An 8,211-nucleotide genomic window follows, 5' to 3' on the forward strand; every position below is an offset into this window, starting at 1 on the left:
GGGTCATGCAAGTCACGGCACTTCTTTCCTGCTTGTAGGGCTAGGTGGTAGTTGGCAGCAACAGAACTCTATTGAACCGAGAGAAGAGAATAGCACATGAAGAAAGAAAGTCTTTTACACAGGCAAATAGGCCAAAAACCACAATAGTTCATGTAGAGATTCGGGAATGCGCATTCATGCATTTCCTGTCAGAACAGTTGTGCCAGATTTTCAGGAATTCACACAATTAACATGTTCCATGCAAACAAAGGCTCAAACAGACACACACACACACACACACACACACAAACACACACACATACACATACAAATAACACAAATAGAAGTAGCACACACACAACAAAGCACACACACGCACACACACAAGCACACACACATACACACACACAAATAACACAAAAACAAATAACACACACACTACACAAGCACACACACAGACACTCACACACGCACACGCAAACACACACCACACATATAACACAAATACAAAAAACACACATACATACACACACACACACACACACACACACACACATACCAACACACAAGCATATACAAAAGCCCAGCCAGCAAGTCTGACATGTGAATGTGGAACAAAAGACCCAAAACTTGTGCTGAAAGAACTGTATAAGCCCTATGGTCCTTGAGGAAATGTGGCTGCATGCACCCAAGGACACCTGCCTACATCTAGGCAATTGCAGTCTTCAGGTGGGTTCAGAGGGACCTGACATTAGGGAATGCAGGGCCTTGCTAGGCTTGGGAAATCAGGGTTAAAAGACGGAATCGGGAGAGTGTGGGATACACCTCACTGTGGGAGGAGGAATGTATTCGGCTTGTCTGATTGAATCAGTGTCAATCCTGGAATGAATTGTTCACGATACTTTGGTTGCACTCCATTTCCAGGATGTTGTTTATTTACAATTGTGTGGCCTTACACACATTCTTCTTTAAGTTGACATTTTCCCCACTTAATGCTTTAGCAAACAGTGCCATGTCTGCATTGAACACTGATCAGCTTTCCTTGTTATTTCCCTTACAGACCTCTCATCCTGCCTCACTGCCTTTGAAAGTCTTACCACCCTTTGAATTGGAAAGCTCATGCCTAAACCAAACAGCCTATTCAACCACCCATACAAACACACAAGTAAACAAGCAAGCAAGCAAACAAACAAACAATGCAAATCTTTATTGAATACAATGGGAAGTAGAACAGAGCAAGACAAAACAAACAAAAGTAAACTAAACAAATGTGCTAGGAGTACATATAGAATAGGTGGTTTGTTAGTCATCTCACAGCTAAGCATAAGGCATTGGTAAGAAGAGCAGCAGATCTTAGTCCCAAGGAAGAAGTCTTCATAACTCCTTCCTGGTTTAGTGTCCTGAGATTTGTAGCCTATACCTGGTGACCCATGAGATTTCCTAAAGTCTGATGGAGCCAGTCCAATGATGTGTTCTGTCAGTTGGGTTTTTCATTAGGCCTGCTTGATGTTTTAGGAGTCCCTGGTGATCTTGCCCTCTGCCCCTTCAGAAGAATCCCATTCTGAGACCCCATTTCCTCGTCTCAGGGCCCTCAGGTAGGCATTCCACATGGAAAACCAACGTGCATTTCCTCCCTCTAGTAAGCAAGATGCTTTGCATCGAAATCAACCACTGTAATAGGGGTTTTGATGCATATACTTTTTGGGCTGTCTACATTCTCAAGTGTGGATTGCGGGTGTCTTCTGGATAGGAGCTTCCAGGCTGTGACTAGGAGAATATCCAGCAGAGCCTCATATTCTTCTTGAGAGAGAGGCAGCTCAGGTGTTGCATCCATTTGCTGCCCTGCACCTTCAAGATGTACAGGGCCTGGGGAGTGCGTCTCCACTCGAACTTCCAACAGCAGTTGATCCAGGAAGAGTTCCAGGAGGCCCGTGTTGCATCCCTGAGTGAGAGCCTGTTCTTGGCCTTGTCCTTCAGGCTGTGCCCATTGTGGTAGCTGAGACTCTCTGGAGAAATTGGTTGGATCGCTATAACTCGAGGATTCCTTGGAAACACAGTCCGTGGCAGCCAGTTGCAAGATGGTTTCCTGGACACCCTCGTGCTCCTTGCCACCAGAATTTCCATCCAGATCCACAGGGAATGGACTGTCTCCATCCACTTAGTCTTCTTCCAGCAGTTCATCAAGGAGGAGTTCCAGAGGTCCTGCCTTGTATACTTGAGTCGCTGTCTGTGATTGGCCTCGTCCTTCGGGCAGTGCCACTTGGGGTTGCTGGCTCTCTTTGTGTAAGTGGGGCTGGTCGCTGGAGCTCGAGTTCTCCATGCCCACACCTCCTGCAGCAGGCATCGGAAACAGGTTGTCCTGTGCTGCCTCATCCCTGCCCCTGAGACCTCCAGTTGCCACATCCTGCACTTGTGAAGCAGGCACATCTTGATCTGGAGGGCGGGCTTGCCGCGCTCTTCTGTTCTGAAACCATATGTGGATTGTGTCCTCAGACAAACCTGTCCTCTGGCTCAGCTGCTCCCTGGTATCAAAGCCTGGCAACGGGTTCCTCTCAAAGGCTTGCACTAGGATCCTGCGCTTTTGCAAGGTGAGTCGAGTGCGAGGCTTTCTGCTGTCCGAGGGCATGCTGCTACCTTGTGACCTGGAACCAAACCCTTCCTCGAGCTGTTGGGAGGCTAGCAGAATGGAGCCTCTGCTGGACCGATTTGGGCCGTGCCTCACCTCTCCAGTGCAACTTCTTCGGTTCTGAAACCACACTCGGATGCGGGACGCAGGGCGCTGTATTTGCCTGGCCAGTTCCTGCCTGTCCCAGAAGCTCGGGTATTGGTTCTTGTTGAAGGCTGATAGCAGGGCCTTCTTTTGCCAGGCCTGCCAAACCGTCTTCCTGCGCCCGGATTCCCGCAGCACACAGCAGCTATCCACAGTGCTTCCAGCTTCCATGCTCCTAAGTGTTCGATGCCAGGAGTCCTCAAGCTGGAAAATATAGTCAGGACCGCTCCAGAGCAAGCGCAAGCTTCAGCAAATGCCAGCCGTAGGGCTGGTACAACTGCCCTTAAATACCTTTGCCTCTGCTCCCTGATCTCCGCCCACTCGAAAGGAGCCGTAGGCTACAGTCGTACTGCAGACACTTGAATCAAGGTCATGCCCCGACGCTTTACACCTGCCACGCCTCCCACCTGAGAACAGGAGACCCGAAACAAGACCTCAAGAAACCTATCAGACTCAGCAAAGTCTCTCCTAAAGTCTCGCAGTCCCTTGCATGCCATTCTGGACACAGAACAAGGAAGCACAAAAAATGTCCTAGGAATCAACCAACCAGCAGACAGATAGTCCAAGGAGGGCGCACCAAAGTTCCTTCCTGGCTTTGGGCAGAGTATCCAGGAAATCGTGGAGGTGGTAAGCAGGCTTCAGAAGAGGAAGGCAGAGTGGAGTGTGCCTTAGGTGGTATCAATAGCCAAGTGGAATCCGTGCTGATCTCATCCCATCTGGATCCACACAGATTGGAAAGAGAAGACCCCCCAACTGAGGATCCCAACCACTTGTCCTGAGACCCAAGGACATCACTTCCAGGGGCCATGCAAGGCATGGCACTTCTTTCCTGCTTGTAGGGCTAGGCGGTAGTTTGGAGCAACAGAACTGTATTATTCGAGAGAAGAGAATAGCACATGCAGAAAGAAAGTCTTTTACACAGGCAAATAGGCCAAAAACCACAATAGTTCATGTAGAGATTCGGGAATGCGCATTCATGCATTTCCTTTCAGAACAGTTGGGCTAGATTTTCAGGAATTCTCACAATTAACATGTTCCATGCAAACACAGGCGGAAACACACACACACACACACACACACACACACACACACACACGCGCGCGCGCGCAAACACACACACATATACACATACAATTAACACAAATAGAAATAGCACACACACAACAAAGCATACACAGGCACACACAAACATACACACACACACACAAATAACAAAAAAAATAACACACATACAACACAAGCACACACGCAGACACTCACACATGCACATGCAAACACACACCACACATATAACACAAATACAAATAACACACACACATACACACACACACACACACACACACACACACACACACACACACACACATACCCACACCCAAGCATACACAAAAACCCGGCCAGCAAGTCTGACCTGTGAATGTGGAACAAAAGACCGAAAACCTGTTTTGAAAGAACTGTATATGCCCTATGCTCCTTGAGGAAATGTGGCTGCATGCACTCAAGGCCAACTGCCTACCTCTAGGCAATTGCAGTCTTCAGGTGGGTTTGAGGGACCTCACATTAGGGAATGCAGGGCATTGCTAGGCTTGGGAAACTCATGTTAAAAGACGGATACGGGAGAGTGTGGGAAACACCTCACTGTGGGAGGAGGAAGGTATTCGGCTTGTCTGATTGAATCAGTATCAATCCTGGAATGAATTGTTCACGATACTTTGGTTGCAGTCCATTTCCAGGGTAATGTTTATTTACAATTGTGTGGCCTTACACACATTCTTCTTTAAGTTGACATTTTCCCCGCTTGTTTGCTTTAGCAAACAGTGCCCTGTCTGCATTGAACACTGATCAGCTTTCCTTGGTATTTCCCTTTCAGACCTCTCATCCTGTCTCACTGCCTTCCAAAGTCTTTCCACCCTTTGACTTGGAAAGATCATGCCTAAACCAAACAGACTATTCAACCACCCATACAAACACACAAGTAAACAAGCAAGCAAACAAACAAACAAACAATGCAAACCTTTATTGAATACAAAGGGAAGTAGAACAGAGCAAGACAAAACAAAACAAAAGTAAACTAAACAAATGTGCTAGGAGTACATATAGAATGGGTGGTTTGTTAGTCATCTCACAGCTAAGCATAAGGCATTGGTAAGAAGAGCAGCAGATCTTAGTCCCAAGGAAGAAGTCTTCATAACTCCTTCCTGGTTTAGTGTCCTGAGCTGTGTAGCCTATACCTGGTGACCCATGAGATTTCCTGCAGTCTGAGGGAGCCAGTCCAATGGTGTGTTCTGTCAGTTGGGCTTTTCATTAGGCCTCCTTTTTTTTTAGGAGTCCCTGGTGATCTGGCCATCTGCCCTTTCAGCAGAATCCCATTCTGAGACCCCATTTCCTCGTCTCAGGGCCCTCAGGTAGGCACTCCACATGGAAAACCCTCGTGCATTTCCTCCTTCTAGTAAGCAAGATGCTTTGCATCGAAATCAGCCACTGTAATAGGGGTTTTGATGCATATATTTTTGGGCTGTCTACATTCTCATTTGTGGATTGCGGGTGTCTTCTGGATAGGATCTTCCAGGCTGGGACTCAGAGAATATCCAGCAGAGCCTCATATTCTTCTTGAGAGAGAGGCAGCTCAGGTGTTGCATCCATTTGCTGCCCTTCACCTTCCACATGTACAGGGCCTGGGGTGTGCGTCTCCACTCGAACTTCCATCAGCAGTTGATCCAGGAAGAGTTCCAGGGGGCCCGTGTTGCATCCCTGAGTGAGAGCATGTTCTTGGCATTGTCCTTCAGGCTGTGCAAATTGTGGTAGCAGAGACTCTCTGGAGAAATTGTTTGGGTCGCTATAACTCGAGGATTCCTTGGAAACACAGTCTGTGGCAGCCAGTTGCAAGATGGTTTCCTGGACACCCTCGTGCTCCTTGCCACCAGAATTTCCATCCAGATCCACAGGGAATGGCCTGTCACCCTGCACTTAGTCTTCTTCCAGCAGTTCATCAAGGAGGAGTTCCAAAGTTCCTGGCTCGTATGCTTGAGTGGCTGTCTGTGATTGGCCTCGTCCTTCGGGCATTGCAACTTGGGGTATCTGGGACTCTTTGTGGAAGTGGGGCTGGTCGCTGGAGCTCGAGTTCTCCATGCCCACACCTCCTGCAGCAGCCATCGGTAACAGGTTGTCCTGTGCTGCCTCATCCCTGCCACTCAGACCTCCAGTTGCCACATCCTGCACTTGTGAAGCAGGCACATCTTGATCTGGAGAGCGGGCTTGCCGCGCTCTTCTGTTCTGAAACCATATGTCGATCGTGTCCTCAGACAAACCTGTCCTCTGGCCCAGCTGCTCCCTGGTATCAAAGCCTGGCAACGGGTTCCTCTCAAAGGCTTGCACTAGGATCCTGCGCTGTTGCATGGTGAGTGTATGGGGAGGCCTTCTGCTGTCCGAGGGCTTGCTGCTATCTTGTGACCTGGAGCCAAACCCTTCCTCGAGCTGTTGGGAGGCTAGCTGAATGGAGCCTCTGCTGGACCGCTTTGGGCCGTGACTCACCTCTCCAGTGCGACATCTTCGGTTCTCAAACCACACGCGGATGTGGGACGCAGAGAGCTGTATTTGCCTTCCCAGTTCCTGCCTGTCCCAGAAGCTCGGGTATTGGTTCTTGCTGAAAGCTGATAGCAGGGCCTTCTTTTGCCAGGCCTGCCAAACCGTCTTCCTGTGCCGGGATTCCCTCAGCACACAGCTGCTATCCACATTGCTTCCAGCTTCCATGCTCCTAAGGATTCGATGCCAGGAGTCCTCAAGCTGGAGAATATAGTCAGGAGCGCTCCAGAGCAAGCGCAAGCTTCAGCAAATGCCAGCCGTAGGGCTGGGACCCCTGCCCTTAAAACCTTTGCCTCTGCTCCCGGAGCTCTGCCCACTCGAAAGGAGCCGTGGGCTAGAGTAGTACTCCAGACTCTTGAATCAAGGTCATGCCACGAAGCTCTACACCTGTCACGCCTCCCACCTGAGAACAGGAGACCCGGAACAAGACATCAAGAAACCTATCAGCCTCAGTAAAGTCTCTCCCAAAGTCTTGCAGTCCCTTGCATGCCATCCTGGTCATTGAACAAGGAAGCACAAAAAATGTCCTAGGAATCAACCATCCAGCAGACAGATCGTCCATGGACGGAGCACCATAGTTCCTTCCTGGCCTTGGGCAGAGTATCCAGGAAATCGTGGAGGTGATAAGCAGGCTTCAGAAGAGGAAGGCAGAGTGGAGTGTGCCTTAGGTGGTATCACTAGCCAAGTGGAATCCGTGCTGATCTCATCCCATCTGGATCCACACAGGTTGGAAAGAGAAGACCCCCCAACTGAGGATCCTAACCACTTGTCCTGATACCCAAGGACATCACTTCCAGGGTCAGGCAAGTCATGGCACTTCTTTCCTGCTTGTAGGGCTAGGTGGTAGTTGGGAGCAACAGAACTCTATTAAACCGAGAGTAGAGAATAGCACATGCAGAAAGAAAGTCATTTACACAGGCAAATAGGCCAAAACCACAATAGTTCATGTAGAGATTCCAGAATGCCTATTCATGCATTTCCTGTCAATCTTCCACACCCAATTCTCAGCAATAGACAGATCATAGGAACAGAAACTAAACAGAGACACAGTACAACTAACCAAAGTTATGAACCAAATGGCTTTAATAGATTCTTATAGAACATTTCATCCTAAAACAAAAGAATACACCTTCTTTTCAGTACCTCATGTTACCGTCTCCAAAACTGTCCATATAATCAGTCATAAAACCGGCCTCAACAGATACAAGAAGATGGAAATAATCCCATGCATCCTATCAGATCACCATAGACTTCAATAACAACAAAAGTGACAGAGAGCACACATACACATGGAAGTTGAACAACTCTTTACTCAATGCTAACGTGGTCAAGGAAGAAATAAAGAAAGAAATTAAAGACTTTTTAGAATGTAATGAAAATGAAGGCACAACATAACCAAACTTATGGGAAACAATGAAAGCAGAGCTAAGAGGAAAACTCATAGTTCTGAGTGCTTCGATAAAGAAACCAGAGAGAACGTACACTACTATCTTGACAGCATACCTAAAAGCTCTAGAACCAAAGATGCAAATACATCCAAGAGGAGTAGATGGCAGGATATAATCAAACTCATGGCTAAAATCAACCAAGTAGAAACAAAAAGATCTGTACAAATTTCTTTGTTGATTAACAAAACCAGGAACTGGTTCTTAGAGAAAATCAACAAGATAGATAAACTCTTAGCCCGTCTAACCAGTGGGCATAGAGTATCTAAATTAGCGAAATCAGAAATGAAAAGGGAGACATACCAACAGATTCTGAGGAAATTAGTGCAAAAGCCTATATTCAGCAAAACTTGAAAATCTGGAAGAAATGGACAATTTTCTAGACAGATACCAGATTTCCAAGTTAATCAGGATATGATAAACCATCTAAACAGC

General features: G+C 47.6%; 1 pseudogene; it reads right to left on the minus strand.

The window, feature by feature from the left end:
• Positions 1-1,615: 1,615 nt before the first annotated feature.
• On the minus strand, positions 1,616-2,920 carry LOC147998693 (uncharacterized; annotated as a pseudogene).
• Positions 2,921-8,211: the final 5,291 nt, after the last annotated feature.

This window comes from Rattus norvegicus, chromosome 20 (genome assembly GCF_021556685.1).
Source record: "Rattus norvegicus strain SHRSP/BbbUtx chromosome 20, alternate assembly SHRSP_T2T, whole genome shotgun sequence".
NCBI classification, from domain to species: domain Eukaryota; kingdom Metazoa; phylum Chordata; class Mammalia; order Rodentia; family Muridae; genus Rattus; species Rattus norvegicus.